The 19,237-nt window shown below is 53.2% G+C and overlaps 1 non-coding gene and 2 pseudogenes across 1 annotated transcript; all 3 read right to left on the reverse strand.

The window, feature by feature from the left end:
- Positions 1 to 563: 563 nt before the first annotated feature.
- LOC146831034 (28S ribosomal RNA) lies at positions 564 to 9,174 on the reverse strand (annotated as a pseudogene).
- A 491-nt stretch (positions 9,175 to 9,665) lies between these two features.
- LOC146831035 (5.8S ribosomal RNA) lies at positions 9,666 to 9,819 on the reverse strand. Its single transcript, XR_014961619.1, has one exon. It is a non-coding gene; the product is annotated as a 5.8S ribosomal RNA (ribosomal RNA).
- A 981-nt stretch (positions 9,820 to 10,800) lies between these two features.
- Positions 10,801 to 11,937, reverse strand: LOC146831036 (18S ribosomal RNA; annotated as a pseudogene).
- Positions 11,938 to 19,237: the final 7,300 nt, after the last annotated feature.

The raw sequence follows: 19,237 nt of genomic DNA on the forward strand, positions 1-19,237 counted from the left end.
AGCCCAGGCCACGTCCTCGACCCGCCGGCCTGCCCGGGGAGCCCATTTTCCTCATTACAGAACCCTGGGGAAGGACAAAAGTTAGAGCTAGCCCGGCCGGCAGGCTGTCCATCTGGTCACCTGGCCCGCAGGGCCATCTGGTCGCCCGGCCTGCAGGGCCATCTGGTCACGCAGCCAGGCGCCCTGATGGCCCGGGATGACCCAGTACCCAGATGGCCTGAGGCAGCCAGGCCCAGTCACCCTTGCCATCCGACGATGGCGAGGGTGGCCAGACGCTCCGAGGCCGCTGCTCGGGAGGCTCCTTCCCTGGGGCTGCTCACCTCTTTGCTCGACTTGTTTGCGAGCAAGAGCAAGGGGGGGGCCGGCTAGCCCAGGCCATCTGGTCACCTTGCTGATCTGCAAGGGATGGTGGCCCTCATCCCTGCACCCCGTGCCAGAGGGCACGTGGTGGAGGCGGCATCCCGCGAGCCCACGTCACCCCCTCCGTGTCCCTCCCGGCGGCAGAAGGACCCACCCCTGGGTGTGGTGGAGGAGGACATCCGCAGGCACCCACGCACGGAAAGACAAAAGCTTGGCTCAGAGGATGACTTTCAATAGATCGCAGCGAGGTAGGTGCTCTGCAACTTACGAAACCCTGACGCAGATTCAGGTATTCTATGAATGATTTAGCACTGGGTGCCCCACGAACATGCGGTGCACTAAGGGCAATGGAGGCGGTCCCCTTCTGTCCGTGCTCCGGTCCTCAAGCGAGCAGCTCTATGCACCGGCCCCTTGAGAGGCTTGCTATCCCAGGCCAACCGAGGCTCCACGGCACTTCGGTATCGTTACGGTTTAGGGGGATTCTGACTTGGAGGTGTTAAGTCATAATCCCACAGATGGTAGCTTCGCCCCATTGGCTCCTCAGCCAAGCACATACACCAAATGTCTGAACCTGTTCCTCTCGTACTGAGCAGGATTACTACTGCAACAACACATCGTCAGTAGGGTAAAACTAACATGTCTCACGACGGTATAAACCCAGTTCACGTTCCCTAATAGTGGGTGAACAATCCAACGCTTGGTGAATTCTGCTTCACAATGATAGGAAGAGCAGACATCGAAGGATCAAAAAGCGACATCGCTATGAACGCTTGGTCGCCACAATCCCTGTGGTAACTTTTTTCTGACACCTCCTGCTTGAAACCCAAAAAGTCAGAAGGATCGTGAGGCCCCGCTTTCACGGTCTGTATTCATACTGAAAATCAAGATCAAGCGAGCTTTTGCCCTTCTGCTCCGCGGGAGGTTTCTGTCCTCCATGAGCTCGCCTTAGGACACCTGCGTTATCATTTGACAGGTGTACCGCCCCAGTCAAACTCCCCACCTGCCACTGTCCCTGGGGCGGGTCGCGGGCACGGGTGCTTGGAGCCAGAAGCGAGAGCCCCATGGGGCTCGCACCACGCCTCACCGGGTAAGTGAAAAAACAATGAGTAGTGATTTTTCACCGGCGGCCCGAGGGCCTCCCACTTATCCTACACCTCTTATGTCTCTTCACAGTGCCAAGCAAAAACCAAAGGAAATGATGGACGGAGTGTTGAACATTGCAAGCACTCACCCCCAGTCAACTGATCTGGGTTTAATCCATCACCGTTCTTTAGCCCACTCTGCCACTCCAGTTCAGACATGGCCATATGCAAATCAGTCTGACCCTGTGCCTCATGGGAACAGACCCGCCCGAACTGCCAAGCCATGTCTTCCCTGGACCGGAAACAAGCTTCCTGGGACTGGTTTCTGGCATTTCAGCCGTCTTCAGCCAGGCTTGCTTGAATCCAGTGGCAAAGTGAGCAAGGGACTCACGTCTGAGCATACCCTGCCAACTTATGGCGAACAAAGCAAAAACCAAAGGAAATGATGGACGGAGTGTTGAACATTGCAAGCACTCACCCCCAGTCAACTGATCTGGGTTTAATCCATCACCGTTCTTTAGCCCACTCTGCCACCCCAGTTCAGACATGGCCATATGCCACACTAGTGCCAGACTAGTCAAGCTCAACGGGGTTTTCTGTCCCCGCTTATTCTGCCAAGCCCGTTCCCTTGGCTGTGGTTTTGCTAGATAGTAGGTAGGGACAGTGGGAATCTCATTCATCCATTTATGCACGTCACTAATTAGATGACGAGGCATTTGGCTATTTCTGTACCACCACGTGGTGGCTCATTCTGGGTTATTATGCTGCCCCTCAGTGTCAAATCAGTTTTGCTTCCAACAATACAACATTTGTTCGCTCCGGAGTACAGCTACACTGAACGCTGTCCTCGCTGGGACTGGGATCACGTATAGGCCAGAGATAGTACACCCTGCAGTACTATTCCAACAATTTACATTGTCTACGAACAGTCCTGAGAAATTAAAATATGATTAGCAGGACTTCAATAATCAATGTGTGGTATGTGGTGATTATGTGTATAATTATTTGAGACGTATTCAACATTCAAGACATTTCAATAATTATGATGTACACATTTGTATCTAAATTGTTATAAGCACACATGTATAAAAATACTCATCTATAAATTGCACATCTAACTAGAAAATGCACATCTATAAAATTCTTAAAAAATTCACATCTATAAAATTCACATCTATACTAAATCTTTTGTCAATTATAAACTATTATGTAACTGTTTAACCACATTTCAATATTAATGAATCAACAGTATAAAACAATATCCTTTATAAGGGTGACGTGTGCTGCAAGAAAGTGTACATCTCAGCATAAGCTTGATATTTAATTGTCCATGAATACTTGGAGCATTTTAAGAGTGCCCATTAAAGTAGTCAGGCAAACATTTTTCTTGAACGGGAATGACATTTGCAGACCTAGATCAGCCAGAGCAACATCATTACATTGAGGCCAAATACCACGACGTCCAACAATAAAGCTATGAAATTTTACAATGTTACATTTGGTGAGATCTTTGATTTGCTGTGACACATCCTGATAGTATTTAACTTTACTCTCAAACGCTAATTCAAGGGAATTCTGTGAGTTTTCATGACGAATTGAAACCTCAATCACTACAGCTGTACCATTTTTGGTAAACACTACGTCTGGTTTTCATCGTTCACCTTGGTTATTCTTAACATGAGGTTCCCTATATGCCATCCAACCACACCTTTTTGCTCTATCAATGAGCAATTCCAGAATTTTATTATGTCTTTTTATCCTAACGTCCTTGGTTTTGGGACATGCACCTGAAATATGTGAAATTGTTTCTCAAACATCTTTACAGTACCTGCATGTAGCAAATGTACCATTTCTTCCCCTAGTGATGGTTTCTCTAGTATATAAGACATTTGCCCTTAACATCACCGCAGCTATGTATCGATTTTCTTGGGAGACATGGTTTACCACGCATCCATTTCGACGTGGTACTATTACATCGTGGTTTTCACTACGCAAGTTGTTACATCGACTTTCACTGGAGGGCGCTGTAGACTAAGGAATAGTGTAAATTACTGTTTCCAACACCTTCCCTACTGTATGTAGACTGGAGTTGGAATAGTAATTCACACTATTCCGAAGTCCAGCGCCCCTCCAGCGCAAGTCGATGTAACGACTTGCGTAGTGAAAACCGCGATCTAACAGACCGCGTTGAAATGGCCGTCGATGTATCGTCATACATCCGATTTTCTTTCATTTTGTTATGCTTGCTGATCTAGAAATTTGAGGTGGGATTACTTGCTAAGTATTTTATACCATCACCTTGGACAGGGAAATTTGCCCATTTCTCAAATTCTTCTTTTCTTCATTCATATGTTGCTCACAAATTCAAATCATAACTCAGAAACTTACTGTCTAAAATGTTGAGTTTGTTTGTTTTGATGATATCATTTTTTCATGTATTACTTCTCCTGCATACATAAATGAATAAGCTATGTACAGATCTGGAGCTGCCCTGAGATACAATAAACTATTGACTTTGTTTAGACCAATTGTTGTATATAGTTTTGATATACTGAGTCCCCCAAATGATCTTTTCGAATATAGGAGACTATCACATGTGTATGCAGGAAGGTGTAGAAAATGTTTGACATACTTTTTTATTGTTTGATCCAGAACATTTAAAGTTTTAGCTTCTGTTCCTGTCATTTCCAATTTAAATGACAGTTTAGGGATCAAGTATTGACACAAAATTTCTATTTTCTGCATGGGCTTAAGTGGTAGATTATAAAGTTTTTTTAGCCCAATTAACAAGAACCTCATTAATTGTGTTGTTGCTTGTATGGCCAGTGTGTGGATCAAAGTTCAATCCGAGGTATCTCTCACTTTCTCCTGGATGAAGGTTTTCAATATTTTGTTTTTCAAACTGCCATGGTTTACAGTTGTCAATCAGGGTTTTTATCTTCGTGGTTACTGATATAAAATCCATGTGTAATCTTCACATTAAGTTTTAATTCTGTTGTTTTACTGAATTTTTCAATGATTTTCAGATTTGTACTCATTCCTTCCCAGATGCTGTTGAGTACTGCGACGTCATCGGCAAAGGCGAGAGCGGTGATTTGCTCAATAAGACCATCAGATCTGAATGTGAAGCCCTTGCAGTCTTTCTGAAGATCACAGATCAGAGGATTCATGGCAATGTTAAATAGCAGTGGGGGATAAAGAGTCACCTTGTTTAACCCCAGATTTCATTGGTATTTCAGGAGTTGCTTTGTTGTTCTTTCCCTTGAAAAATGTTGTTGAGTCAGTGTATGTCTTTTATTATGTCTCTGATGTATGATGGAACTATGTGCCTTGTGAGACTGTGTAGAATGTGACCATGGCTGACAGAGTCAAAGGCTTTTGAGATATCTATGAACACTACTGCTAATGAGTGACTGTTTTTTCGTGCCCCTTTTATGATATTTTGCAGAAGTCAGATTCTCGAGACAACCTCTCCCCTTCATGAAGCCTTTTTGTCTTGTATTCAATTCAACAAAAAATGAGTCTTTCAGTTAGTATTGTTGTGAATAACTTCATGAATGCAGTACCGATGGTAATTGGACGCCAATATCGATGGTAATTGGACGCCAATTACTGATTTTTTTAAGTTCACTAATCAGTACATTCTTGGGTATCCATATCGACCGGTTCTTTTTGATACTTTCTGGTACTCTTCTCATCGATAACCAAGACGATAACATTCTGGGCAGCAGTCTTGGTTGCCTGCTATGTACTTTATTCAAGTCATTCAGACCAATCTTATCAGGCCCCATTGCTTTCTTTAAATCTGAGCCATTGAAGGCATTTGTTATTTCGAGCAGAGTAATTTCTGTACATACATTTCTAATTTCCCATTCATCCGGTATCCGATCAATCGGTATGAATTCAGGGTTTTTCTTGTTTTCTATTTCAATTATGCCTTTGTAGTATTGGAAAATTTCATCAGCACTGATTTGGCAAGTGGCATCTTCTGCCCCATCAGTGATAATCCTGGCAATTTTCTTTTTGCCTTTTTAAAAAATTGCCTGGTATTCTTTATAGCTGCCCTTTGCTTTTGCATAATTTTTCTTGTGTGTCCTATTAAGCCTTCCGTTTTTCTGGTCTTTCTTTGTTATCTTGTTTTCTACTGAGGCATTCTGGTGCTCATCTTGAGCAGAGTTCATAGGCTCATTATTGAGTTTGCTTGCTGGTTCTCTACGATTTGCTGGTACAGGACTTATATCAATGGTGTTTTCCGAGATATGTCACTATCTCATCCATCAGATCCATAGCAGCATTGTGTTGCGCTATGTTTTGGGTGTACTTCTCGTCTTCTGAGATTCTGTCCTCCAGCTCATCAAAGTTCTTGAATTGTTGCGCACGTTTGCGATTGATAAAGTCTCTGCGCTTTTTCTGTTGTTACTTCCACTGTAACCTCTGGTTCATCGCAAGAGTCATTCTCAGAAACACTTGATGCTTGCAGTACATCTTTTGCTAATTTTTTACTTTTATATCTTCAATATCTTCTTTTATCTGCAATTTGTTTTCTGTTTTTATTGTCTAAATATGGAACCATCAGAGCATTAATATTTCTCTTGTTCTCATACACTTTTTCCAATTCTGCTAATAGCAGTATTTCTTCCTGTGACCATAATTTTGAAGGTTTGCTGCTTGCTAGAGCTGCTAGTCTAGCCTCATTTTGCGCTCTTGGATGCGCATGCCGAGCATGTTGTGAAGCTCCAATCTTTGTTCCAAATCTGAGGTCACAGAAGCTGCACAGGAATGGCAGCTCTCCTTTCTGAGGTCTTCCTTTACATTTGGCATGATGGCATGCAATATTGTGGTATTCGGCATCTTTGCCACATTTTGAGCAATACGTTTTGAGATAGAAGCCTTTATGCTTGTTGGAGACGTGTTTTCTCAATTCTTTAAAAGTTCCCAATATGTCTCCACACAAGTCACATTTATACTTTTCGTTTGGGTATTTCCAATATGTGACTTTTTTTGTGTAGTCACTTTTCTTTGTTATTAATTCTTTGCTGACCTCGTACACATAAGGTAGATTTTCAAAGTTGGTTGTAACAATGTCATTCTTGGCTGAGGAGGCCACAAACTCGATGGTTTCGCTGAGGTCTACTTTTGTGTCTTCTTCTGCTACGGAGGGTGAACTAGGGCCTATACCGTGATCTGAATCGTTGTTGCATTGTTTAAAGCGGGTGCTGGTTTGTCAAATTCGGTTAGGAGGTTAATGATTTCTGGAAAAGACAGCACCTCCTTACACCTTCTTAGCGGGGTTTTTAATCTCCGGGAACTACCCCATCTGGAATTGTGTTTGTTTGCTTTGCCATTTCTCACTATCATGCTCGCCGCCATGATAGAACCTTGTTTGGAGTGTCTCCATAGACTTATCTACGCAGAGTCTAGCACTATAGAGGCAGTTACCGGCGGAACCACTGGGAGGTAAAGGCCACTACAACTGAGAATAGGTTAAGAGAATCATAGTTACTCCCGCCGTTTACCCGCACTTCATTGAATTTCCTCACTGTGACATTCAGAGCACTGGGCAGAAATCACATCGCGTCAACCCTCGCCTCTGGCCTTCGCGATGCTTTGTTTTAATTAAACAGTCAGATTTCCCTGGTCCGCACCAGTTCTTAGTCAGCTGCTAGGCGCCGAACGAGGCAGAACGCCGGCCCCGCACCTCTGGGGAGGAGGCACGGGGAGAGGCGACCACCGAAGCTGGGGAGAACCAGAGGAAGGGCCCGGCTCACGTTCAGAGTTGCCGGCACCCCGGAGGGAGGCACCTCATCCAGCCGCGGTACGCACCCAGCCCCGCTTCGCGCCCCAGCCCGACTGACCCTGCCCTTGGAGACAATCCTTTTCCCGAAGTTACGGCTCTGACTTGCTGACTTCCCTTACCTACATTGTTCCAACATGCCAGAGGTTGTTCACTTTGGAGACCTGCTGCGGATATGGGTACAGCCCGGCTCGAGATTTACACCATCTCCCCCAGATTTTCAAGGACCAGCTGGAGCTCACCGGATGCCACCGGAACGTGACGCTTTCCAAGGCTCAGGCCCCTCTCTCGGGGTGACCCCATTCCAGGGCGCCCTGCCCTTCACAAAGAAAAGGGAACCCTCCCCGGGGCTCCTGCCGGCTTCTCCGGGATCGTTTGCGTTACTGCACTGGACGCCCCGAGGGCGCCCGTCCCCACCACTCCGGGTTCGGGGATCTGAACCAGACTCCCTTTCTATCGGCCCAGGACAACAGAGTCCATCGCCCGTCCCTTCCGAATGGCACTCGCCCATCTCTTAGGATTGACTGACCCATGTTCAACTGCTGTTCACATGGAACCCTTCTCCACTTCGGCCTTCAAAGTTCTTGTTTGAATATTTGCTACTACCACCAAGATCTGCACCTGCGGTGGCTCCACCCGGACCCTCGCCCTGGGCTTCCGTGCACACCCCAGCAGCCCTCCTACTCATCGCGGCTTAGCCCCCGCTGCTCTCACCACTGGCAACGGCTGGGTATGGGCCTGACGCTCCAGCGCCATCCATTTTCAGGGCTAATTGACTCGGCAAGTGACTCCTTAGCGGATTCCGACTTCCATGGCCACCGTCCTCCTCTGGCTTTGCCCTACCCAGGCATAGTTTACCATCTTTCAGGTCCCATCACGCACGCTCATGCTCCACCTCCCTGACGGAGCAGGAAGACGAACCAGTGGTGCGCCCGCTGCTAGGAGCGCGGTGGAACCCCACCTCATTCGGCGTGCGCTGGCCCTCACCTTCATTGTGCCGGCCCTCACCTTCAGTGCGCCACAGGGTTTCCCTCAGTCCTCCGACTTGCGCACGTGTTGGACTCCTTAGTCCGTGTTTGAAGACGGGTCGGGTGGGTAACCGACATCGCCGCAGACCCCTGGCGCCCGGCGTGGGCCTCCCTGCCCGGCGTTGCAACGTGGTCGGGGCGCAATGAGCACAGTCAGCTCCAGTCGTGCTGGGAGCAGGGGCCCCATTCCCCTTCCCCGCCCCGGTGTACCCCGAGGGGTGCCCGGGGGAGGGCATGGAGGTGGTCGAATCTCCCTCGACCCAGCGAACATGACGAAGCTGCTGCCAGGGGGCTGTAACACCCTCCACCGGAGCGGAGGGCGACCTGCCACCCCGAAACCTTCCAAGCCAACCCAGAGCTGGGTGCAGCGCACCGCCGCAGAGGAAATGCACCCTGTGGGGGCCGGGTAGGGCCTGGGTGCGGAGGGGATCCGGAACTCCCGGGCCACCAACCTTCGCACTGTGTTGAATCCTCCGGGCAGACTGCACGGACCCCACGCGTTTACCTCTCGACGGTTTCACGCCCTCTTGAACTCTCTCTTCAAAGTTCTTTTCAACTTTCCCTTACAGTACTTGTTGGCTATCGGTCTCGCACACGTATTTAGCCTTAGATGGAGTTTACCACCCACTTTCGGCTGCATTCCCAAGCAACCCAACTCCGAGAAGACCCGATCCCGGCGCCGGGGGCCGCTACGGGCCTTACACCGTCCACGGGGTGAGCCTCGATCAGAAGGACTTGGGCCCACTGAGTGACGCTGGAGAGTCGGTCTTCTGTATGCCACATTTCCCCGGCCAGGGATTCAGCACTGGGCTCTTCCCTCTCCGTTACTGGGGGAATCCTGGTTAGTTTATTTTTCTCCACTTAGTAATATGCTTAAATTCAGCAGATAGCCACGTCTGATCTGAGGTCATATTCAGAAAAAACGCCGACCGGGGGCGGCGAGGGGGGGGGGGGGGGGATTATGGGGGGCTGCCAGGGAAGGCCAGGCCCCTTGTGGAGCAGGGGCCTGGCGTCCCGGCAACACACCTCCGCTTTCCCTGGATCGGATCTGGAGGGTGTTCGCCCTCCCCAGGAAGCCAAACGCGAAGGTGGGCACCCAAGGCACGTGCGCGCGGGCAGCCCGTGGACCTCCACAGACAGCCCGTGGGTCTCCACAGACAGCCGCGCACGGCACGCACCCAGGCGCCCTGGGGCGGACTGGTCACCTATCCCCCCCCCCACAGAGGCGGGGAAGTGGGGCTTGGCACGCTGGCGGCGTACCTCCGCGGCAGGACCTGGTGAGGGACCCTGCCACGGGTGATCAGGGGTCTGACCTTGTGGGGGGGATGGAGGGAAGCGGAGCTAACCCTGCAACAGCCCCAGCCACATCCCGGGGAAGCCCCGGGGCGATTGACGATCGAGCGACCTTCAGACAGATGTAGCCCCGAGAAGAACCCGGGGCAGCAAGGTGCATTCGAAGTGTCGATGATCAATGTGTCCTGCAATTCACACTAATTCTCGCAGCAAGCTGCGTTCTTCATCAACGCGTTTGCAGAGTGATCCACCTCCACAGGCAAGTTTTTGAAAATGTTCGCCCACCTGTGGGCGCAAAAGAGGCGGGAGGAAGGTGACGCCAACCGTCCACCACCCGCGTGGCGAGATGGCCCGGGCGCCTCGTTCAAGGCTTCCCCTCTGGGATTCAGACTGCACCTTTGGTAGGAAAAAAAACTTTACCAGGCACTTGGCCCAGGAGTCACTCCCACCCGCAGGCGAGGAAGGGGGCTGCCAGAGCAACGGTCGCAGGCAGCAGCCCCACTGCCACATGTCCCTCCCGATTACCCCACGCGAGTCTTCGAACTCCTCGGCCCGGACGCATGGGACAGTGTCAAACCAGTTACCTGGCAACGAGGGAGGGTGGCCTCATCTGCACGACAGCCATCTGTCACCAGGCAGCCCCGAACAGTGCTGGCAGGTTGGTGGGAAGCCCACCCCACCCTTGCCCAGCTCGGAGGCGCTGGAAGGGGAGAGCCATGGGACTCCCCATCCCACATGCCTGCCACAGAGTGTGGCCGGGGGTCCCCTCGCAGGCCCTTGGCTCCTTCTCTTCCAGGCTGCCCTGCTGCGTGAGAATGGCCACTACTCATTTGCCCAAAGCCCGGACAGGCCAGGACTCAGGCACGGGAGGGCCCCAGGGCAGCAGGGTCTTTTTTGGGTGAAGGGGTGATCCCAGCCTGGGGAGGCACTGCCATTCGGTTTCCCCCCACCACGGGGTTCGTGCCGGGTGAGCATGGGATCTGACTCGGAAGGGCCCACTGCTGTGGCCCTCCCAGAGAAAGGGACAGGGGCCGCCCCCCGTCCCTCAGTCAGTCGGGTCCTTCCCCGGCAGATGAAGACCCACCAAGGCCCGGTCCTCACCCAAGTGCCCCATGCGGCCATGGACCGCTCCGCCGGCCGGGGTGCACCAGGGCAGGGCCAGGTCCTGTGCCTACTGTGTGCTTGCAGGAGACGGCCGAGGGCTTAGGGCTGGCGCTGGCGGTCACTCGGGCCACTCCGCCGTTAATGATCCTTCACAGGTTCACCTACGGAAACCTTGTTACGACTTTTACTTCCTCTAGATAGTCAAGTTTGATTGTCGTCTTGGCGCTCCGCCAGGGTCGGTGCCAACCCCGGCGGGGCCGATCCGAGGACCTCACTAAACCATCCAATCGGTAGTGGCGACGGGTGGTGTGTACAAAGGGCAGGGACTTAATCAAAGCAAGCTTATGACCCGCACTTACTGGGAATTCCTCATTCATGGGAAATAATTGCAATCCCCAATTCCTATCACGAACGGGGTTCAGCGGGTTACCCGCAGCTGTCGGCGAAGGGTAGACACATGCTGATCCGTTCAGTGTAGCGCGCGTGCAGCCCCGGACAGCTAAGGGCATTACAGACCTGTTATTGCTCGATCTCGTGTGGCTGAACGCCACTTGTCCCTCTAAGAAGTTGGACGCCGACCGCTGGGGGTCACGTAACTAGTTAGCATGGAGGAGTCTCGTTAGTTATCGGAATTCACCGGACAAATCGCTCCACCAACTAAGAATGGCCATGCACCACCACCCACAGCATCGAGAAAGAGCTATCAATCCTTTCCGTGTCCGGGCCAGGTGATGTTTCCCGCGTTGAGTCAGGCTGCACTCCTTGTGGTGCCCTTCCGTCAATTCCTTTAAGTTTCATAACGCCGCCGGATCGCTAGTCTGCATCGTTTATGGTCGGAACTACGACGGTATATGATAGTCTTCGAACCTCCGACTTTCGTTCTTGAGTAATGAAAACATTCTTGGCATATGCTTTCGCTTTGGTTCGTCTTGCGCCGGTCCAAGAATTTCACCTCTATTGGCACAATACAAATCCCCCGGCCGTCCCTCTTAATCATGGCCCCAGTTCCGAAAACCAACAAAATAGAACCGGAGTCCTATTCCATTATTCCTAGCTGAAATATTCAGGCGACTGGCCTGCTTTGAACAGTCTACTTTTCAAAGTAAACCCTTCGGACCCCCAGTCATGGGCATCAAGGGGGCGTTGAGAAGCAGGGGCTGGGACAGGTGGTAGCTCCCCATGCGGCGGACCCCCAGCTCGATTCCAAGATCCAACTACAAGCTTTTTTTTTTTTTTTGAAACCGTTTATTACAAGACTCAAAAAATTATACAAATATGGGCCTACAACCTTCCGGCCGGCCGCTAGCAATAAAAGGAGCATACGGTATACATTTATAAAACACATGGTGCTGCGGCCGAGTATTTACAGGAGATAACATCGTTGCGTGCCACACTATTCAGGCCCCAGTATACGGTTCCATTTTAAATTTAAAGAACAACAAACACAAACAAACCCACAAGGCAATCCTCAATCGAAATATCAACACGTGCTCCCCTAGAGGGGGGATTCTAGCCATCCATAGGAATCTCAAGAGGGGGGGGAGAGATCAGAACTAGGGTTGGGGACACCTAATGCCCAGGTACCGGGGGGATGAGTTGGCTAAGGGGACGGGGCCGGCGACGGATCAGGCAATAGGGGTGGAGCACAGATTCCCCCGCGGTAGGCGTTCCAGGGGCCCCACACTTTCACCCATGTCGCAGGCTTACCTCTCGCCACATACACCACCTTTTCCCGAAACATGCACCAATCCATATGTTCCTTCCAGGCCGAGACAGTCGGGGGGCTCTGGGATCCCCACAGCTGGGCAATATCACGCTTGGCAACCATATACCCCAGAGTCACCCACCACGTCTGCGGCACCGAGTAATCGGTAGGCTCCCACACATTCAACAGGCATCTCCTCGCTTCGGGCAACAGCGCCACATGCGTGACCACTCGCAGCACCTCATGCACACCTCGCCAGAACCCCTCCACTTGCGGGCACTCCCACAGGATATGCAGAAAAGTCCCCAGCGCACCACACCCACGCTTACACAAACCGTCCTCAGCATAGCCCATACGCAGGAGCTTTGGCCCCGTCATGTAGACCCTGTGGAGTATCTTGAGCTGGACGGAACGAAGGCGAGCCGGTATGGCCACCTCTTTCGGGGAGGCCACCGCGGAGATCCAGTCCTCGTCGTCCAGCTCCAGCCCATCGGCTACCCAAGCCTCACGAAGGGCAGTCAGCAAGTCTGAGCGATCGTTGATCAGTTTTTTGTAGATCAGTGAGATCGTGCTGTCAGGGACATGTCCATCCAGCACTCTATCCTCCAGGGGGGAGCACTCCGGGATGGAGGCAACGTCCGGAAAGACGGAGCCCAGCGCATGCCGGACCTGCAAGTACCGAAAGTACTCGCTGCCCTGCAACTGAAATTCCGTCTGCAGCATCTCAAACGTTTTAAATCCTCCCCTCGTCCAGAGATCCCCCACTTTGCTGATGCCTATTAAATCCCACTTCTCAAAGCCCTTCGAGGTCCACAAGGAGCCCAACCGCTCAGATGCGTATAGTGGTGACGCCCGGGTCAAACGGTCCTTCCACCCCATTGCAGCATTGGCCGCGTGCCACACTCGCACCATGACACGCGTGGGGCCCGTCAGGCGAGCGTCGGGCGCGCTAGAGTAGAGCGCTCGATTATAGTCACCACCTGGAAGTAGCATCCTATCCATTTCAAACGCCGGGTTTAAGGCTGGCCCATATAGGCCCTGATTAATTGCAGCTAGCTGGGAGGCCCAATAATACCGTTTAATATCCGGGAGGGCAATCCCCCCATCATACCAGGGGAGCGTCAGCTTAGCCAGGGCAATACGTGGCCTCTCGTCCCAGAACAGGCGGCGCTGCAAACTCTCCACTTCGCGGAAGTAGCGCGCTGGGACGAGGTCCATCGTGTTCTGCAACGCGTATAGGAAACGCGGCAACGACATCATTTTAAACAATGCCGCCCGGCCAAGCGGCGAAAGCGGCAAACGCCGCCAGCGCGCGACATCCTCTTTCAGACACTGGAGGGGGGGAAGCAAGTTCCGATCATACCGAGCCTCCGGGTCCAGAGTAATGAAGACACCCAGGTACCTGAATCCCTGCGGGGCGATCTGGATCGGACAGTCCCGCGGGAGGATAGGAGCCTCCCCAGAGAGAACATACACACACGATTTAGCCCAGTTGATGACCAGACCGGAGTTACGACGGAATGAATGCAGAACATCAACTAGTACTATGAGTGATTTACGTGGGGAAGCTAGGTACAAGAGGATGTCATCAGCGTATAGGGATACGCGGTCCTCATACTCGGGGGTCCAGCGGAGACCACGGATGGAAGGCTCCCACCGCAGCCACTCCGCCAGGGGCTCCAAGGCAAGTGCAAAGAGGAGCGGCGATAAGGGGCAGCCCTGTCGAGTGCCCCGGCCCAGCTCAAACGGAGCAGATACTCTTCCGTTCACCACCACCTGCGCCAATGGGCCCGAATATAGCAATTTGACCCAACTGATGAACCCTGGGCCAACTCCAAACTTCGCAAGCATCGCCCAGATATATGGCCATTCAAGCGTGTCAAACGCCATGGTGGCGTCTAAGGACGCCAAAATGGCCGGCTCCCGTATGAACGGGGCACGTGCGAGCACACCATGCAAACGCCGCAGATTAAGGGCTGTGTTGCGATGAGGAATAAAGCCAGACTGGTCCTGATGAACCAAATCGCCCACCACGCCGACCAGCCGATTGGCCAGTACCTTAGCGAGAATCTTGGGCTCCGCATTCAGCAGCGAAATGGGCCGATAGGATGTAACCCGGTCCCGAGGTCTACCCTCCTTGTGGATGACCACGATTGTAGCCAGACGCTGGTCCGGCGGGAGGGAGCCCACCGAGTGTGCCGCCAGGAACATAGCCCGGAGGTGGGGTGCCAGCGTATCCGGTCGTAACTTGTACAACTCGATAGGGAGACCATTCGGACCCATGGCCTTGCCGGAAGCGACCGAGCGTATGGCGAGGGCGATCTCGTCGGAGGTGGGAGCGGCGTCCAACGACACCCTGTCCTCCCCGGAAAGGGACGGCAGCGCGACATCACTGAGCAGGGCAAGGGAATCCTCTTCCGAGCAGGGAGACACCGGGGAATACACCCCATGGAAATAATCCGCGAAGCAGGAGACAATTTCTTCTGGCTCAGTTACACACACACCATCCGTTTTCTCAATCAGCGGGACCACACGATTCGCTCTCTCTTTTTTGTCCAACCACGCTATAAGTTTACCAGCCTTATCACCCACATCATACAGACGCCCCTGTTGCTCTCTACTGAGGCCCCTGGCCGCCTCCGTGACGAGGGCCCTGTAGGCCGCCTGCTTGAGTTGGAGGACATGTAATGCAGCATCCGTCACCCCACCTTCTAAATTCCCCTCCAACTCGGCTATTTCAGCCTCCATCCGGGTCACCTCCTCCCGCTCGCGCCTCCGGGCATGGGAAATAAGGGATAGGGCCTCCCCTCGGAGTACTGTCTTGAAGGCCTCCCATAGCGGTATGGCCGAAGGCACAGACCCCACATTCTCATCAAAGTATTGCTGAAGGGATTTAATCAATGCAGCGCGAATGGAGGGGTCGCGCAGGTACCAAGGATTGATTGGGACCACCCTACCCTCACCCCTCAGAAAGACATCAAAGTGCAGTAGGAGCGGGGAGTGGTCCGAAATACCCCGTGGCAAATGGCGTACCTCTCCCCCCCTCCCCCCCTCCCAACATAGGCCGCCGGGACAAGGACATAGTCTAGTCGTGAGAGACTACCATGGGCTCCCGAGTGGAAAGTATACTGCAGCTGCGCGGGGTGTTTTAAACGCCAGCAGTCCACTAATCCAAATGTATCTAAGAGGCCGGGTAGCCACGCCTGTGCCCGGGGGAGGTCCCTAGGGGGGTGACGATCCAAAGATCCAGATACCACCGCATTAAAATCCCCCCCCACAACTAAAAGCCCCCCCGGAAGGCCAAGGAGAAGGCGCCCAAGGTCCGCAAAGGTGGTCGACTGCAGCCCCGGTGGGATGTATACTGACACAAAGACAACCACTTTGCCCTCCAGTCTTCCCACCAAGACCGTATAACGTCCCCTATCATCGTGGAGCACCTCATCAATCTCCAACGGGAGCGAGTTCTTCACCATAATGCCCACACCCCGTGAGCCGGACGTAAAGCCCGAGTGAGCCACTAGGCGATAGCCACGCCGATTCATGGCGCAGAAGGAGTTACCAATGAGGTGTGTCTCCTGCAGAAAGACTACATCGGGCGAGATTCGCTTCAAAAACTGCAGGACCACACCCCGTTTGATCCTGTCCCCCAGTCCATTCACATTCCAGGATAACAAAGTTAGTTCCCTACCCCCCATCATATACAAAAGCCATCATTCGTACCCCGGAGAGCACTTTAAAACCAACACAATAATACGTTTGCCTTGTGATAAAAACGAACAACACCCCATCCCTACCCACCCACCCCAACAGAACTCCCCCCTCCCTGCACCCCTGCATGAGCCCAAACAGCCCCCCCCAACGTGCAGTGTGCCTGTCGCCCCATATGTAGTTAGACTAACTAAACCCCCTAGAGGAGGAGGGAGAACCCCCAAGAGACCCAACACAACCTCCATAGGTGGGGAACTTACAAAAAACTGACGCAGAATCAAAAGTGGCATCATTTTCGTCCAGAGTGAGGCCCATTATTAGACCCTCAGTCCTGATCCCGCGTGCCGTCTCCCCCCGCCGCCCCCCCCCCCCGCCCCCCCGATCACGACCCCCGGGCAGAGTATCCAGCCAGTCCCCGGCCGCCTCGGGACGATCAAAGAAATGCGTGCGACCATCCACCTCCACACGCAGCTTGGCCGGGAAAAGCATGGCATATTTGAGGTTTAGGTCCCGAAGACGGCGTTTGACGTCTAGGAAGCTCAGTCTCTGCTTCTGGACCGCCGGGGTGAAATCAGGATAGAAATTAACCTCCATGTTGTCAAGCTTGACCGGTCCATGCAGTCTGGAGGTTTGCAGGATAGCGTCTCTATCCCGAAAATTGAAAATCCGGGCGATGAGAGGTCTTGGAGGGGCTCCGACATTCGGCCTTCCCCCGGGAACCCTGTGAGCCCTCTCCACAGCGAAGAATTTGCTCAGCCCCCGTGGCTGGAGATGGGTAACAATCAGGTCCTCCACAAAAAGATCCGCCGCCGCCTCCTCGCGTCCCTCGGGCACCCCGATAATGCGGATGTTGTTCCTCCGTGCCCGACTCTCGGAGTCCTCCAGGCGTCGATCCCTTAGCGCAGTCGCCCGACTAAGCCGGCGCACCTCTGTTTGCAAGGCCGCCACGTCTGTCGTTAGGCCCGATGCGGTGTGGGCCAAAGACTCTACTCGGTCATTGGTTTTGGAAAGATCGGCCCTCACCAGGCCAACATCCACGAGGACCGAGTCAATCTTCTGCGCCAGTGTATCAAACCGCTGGCCCACCGAGGCCTTCATCTCGGCAATGGCGCCCATAACATCTCGCAGAGTCAAGTCTGCGGGCAGGTCTGGGGCATCAGGAGGGCTCTCAGGGGACTTGCGCGGACCATCGGGCGATCCCTTCTGGAGGGTATAGCGGTCCATACTGTTGGCCTGATGGACGGCGCCGCGCCGGGTCGATTTGATCTTTGCCCGGTCTCCATCTTGTTTCGCGGCCATGGCCACCAGTCTCCCAGTCGCACCAGCCACGTCGTGTAGGGCAGGAAAGCAGACACGAGCTCCGGGGGGGCCCCCCTCAGGGCAGCGGGGTGGATCACAGCCTGCAGGCAGGCAGGGTCTCCCAGCAAGGCCACACCACACCAACACCAAGGGCTCCGCGACCCAACCTCGCAGAGACGACAAGGTGGTGCGAAAGCGAAAGTGCGGGGCACGCGAGTCGCCAGGCCCTGCCTGCCGCTGTTGTTCACTTTGTCACTGGATCACCCCACAGCGCAAATCCGGGGTCCGGCGAGGGGAAGGCCGCACACTTCAGTCGGTGCTCACTCCGGTGTCCGAGGTCCGATTCGGAAGCGGGAAACGGGTGCCACCTCAGCTCAGGTTCACCAACATAGTCCCCTCATCCAGGGCAGGATAATGTCAGGATAATCGTAGTAGGTTGCGGAGGTCCTCGGGAGCCTCGCACCTACGCGGCCATCTTGGTTGCGCGCTAGGCTCCTCCTCAACTACAAGCTTTTTAACTGCAGCAACTTTAATATACGCTATTGGAGTTGGAATTACCGGGGCTGCTGGCACCAGACTTGACCTCCAATGGATCCTCGTTAAAGGATTTAAAGTGTACTCATTCCAATTACAGGGCCTCAAAAGAGTCCTGTATTGTTATTTTTCGTCACTACCTCCCCGAGTCGGGAGTGGGTAATTTGCGCGCCTGCTGCCTTCCTTGGATGTGGTAGCCATTTCTCAACCTCCCTCTCTGGAATTGAACCCTGATTCCCCGTGGTCACCATGGTAGGCACAGAAAGTACTGTTGAAAGTTGATAGGGTGACATCAGAATGTATTGTCGCCATCACAGGGATGTGCGATGGGCCCGAGGTTATCTAGAGTCACCAAAGCGGCCTGGGCGAGCCCGGATTGGTCTTGGTCTGATAAATGCACGCATCCCGAAGGTCAGCACTCGTTGGCATGTATTAGCTCCAGAATTACCACAGTTATCCAAGTAACAGATGGAGCGATCAAAGGAACCATAACTGATTTAATGAGCCATTCTCAGTTTCACTGTACCGGCCATGTGTACTTACACATGCATGGCTTAATCTTTGAGACAAGCATATGCTACTGGCAGGATCAGCAGGTAGCCGCATCTGCTGACGGGGTGGGTTTGGGAGCCATGTGCCCATCTCCCCGACCGGCAACCTTCGCACACCCCTCCCTCTTGGGAGCCTGCTAGGGGAAGGAGCCCACACACCTGGGCGGGAGGGCTTGCTGGAGGGGTGGAAAGGTGCGGTCGCGTGGGCACCGGCGGGCCCAGCCCTCTCCCCCGGAAGGGAGAGGCAGGCCGAGAAGCAGCCTGAGCGAGATGCAAGGGTGCTGGAACCTGGCGGCGGCACCCCTCGGAACGGTCGTTCCGAGCTGCTGTGGAAATGTTCTGGGTGGAGAGGGGTGACGGCGTGGCGCACAAGGCCTACGGACCTGCCGGGCAGCAGCATCCGAAATCCTGGTGCCACCCAACCCCTTCCACTCGGTTTGGACCACTGGGGGGCACGAACTGCCGGGGCCACTTGGCCTTTCCTTTGCTGGTTAGGGCGAAGGACCTCCCACCAAGCGGCAGGCCCTCGAGTCGGACAGTCCATGCAGGGTGGAAGCTCCTTTGTTGAAACAACAGCTGAGGCTGGCCGAGCAGTCCATCCCTAAATGGACCGAGAGTACCCAAAGGATTGGAGTACAGCAGGCCTGGGTTCTGCCTTCCCCGGTCTCCGAATCGCCAGACCTCACGGAGGTCTGACTGACCCTCTCCCTAGTAATCTGGAGGAAAATTACCTCCCTTTCTTGTAATCCGTCGCAGAGGGGACCCAAGGCGCGAATGTG

This window comes from Triturus cristatus, chromosome 5_1, assembly GCF_964204655.1.
Source record: "Triturus cristatus chromosome 5_1, aTriCri1.1, whole genome shotgun sequence".
NCBI lineage: Eukaryota > Metazoa > Chordata > Amphibia > Caudata > Salamandridae > Triturus > Triturus cristatus.